A 1,071-nucleotide genomic window follows, 5' to 3' on the forward strand; every position below is an offset into this window, starting at 1 on the left:
AAGTTTGAGGAGACTCAGATGCCCAAATCCTTTTTGGCATCTATCCTCATGATATTTCCTGGTCCCTTTTCACTATGCATAACAAAGGCATTCGCTGAATCCCCTCCAAACGACACATGGACGCACTTTTCATCATTCAGAGGAAGGTGCCAGTCCAACGACCACTGCTTGGCAGCGTCTACATCCATTTGGAGGGCACTGGCATTGGAACTCCAGGATTTCAATTCTTCCGGAAAAAGTAAACATGGACTCGCAAGAATGTCTGGGAGGTCGTTGACGTAGATCTGAAACAGGAGTAGTCCGAAGACGGAGCCTTGAGGAACTCCAATGGAGACCGGCGCCGGAGAGTAATAGGTCGAGCCTATTCTCACTCGGAATGTTCTGTCTGATAGGAACGCCTTGATCCAGCGAAGGATTTTCCCTTGAATCCCGTAAGACTCGAGTTTGTGGAGCAGCGGGACGCGTGGGACCCTATCGAAGGCTTTTGAGAAGTCGAAAACTATGGCGAACGATATGAGTCCTTCGTCCTTGGCTTGGGTTAAGCTGTTCATTAGTACAAGCATGTTTGTCAGGCAACAGCGGTTTGGGAGAAATCCGTGTTGAGCTGGAGATGTCAGATTGCTGGAAGTAAGGTGATCTAGGATAGGTCGCCTCAGAATGCTTTCCATCGCCTTGCACGGCACGCCGGTGAGGCTTATAGACCTATAGCTGCCAAGCGATAATCGGTCACCAGTTTGGTGGATTGACAATCGCCCACTTCCAAGCAGAAGGAAGGCGGCCAGAATCGTCGTCCTATGAACCCGCGCATTTGAAGTGCCACCAGGCCTTGCAGGTTTGGCATTGCATACCGCATTTGACGTTCGACGGGCAGCCATTTGGCCCACATCATTTGCGGTCTATCAATGTCGACAGAGGGTGAGGGAGGATAGCTTCAGCTTATTGAGCCCACCGGAAAACCAGGCCTGCTATGCAGTCAAATCGAACGATGGTGGGCATTTTACTGCCTGTGGTAATGTTAGGGTTGATGTAGTACTCCAAGGCACTAAGTTGTCGGCCCCATCCCTCTCAAAC

Source organism: Opisthorchis viverrini (assembly GCF_000715545.1).
Source record: "Opisthorchis viverrini unplaced genomic scaffold opera_v5_70, whole genome shotgun sequence".
NCBI lineage: Eukaryota > Metazoa > Platyhelminthes > Trematoda > Opisthorchiida > Opisthorchiidae > Opisthorchis > Opisthorchis viverrini.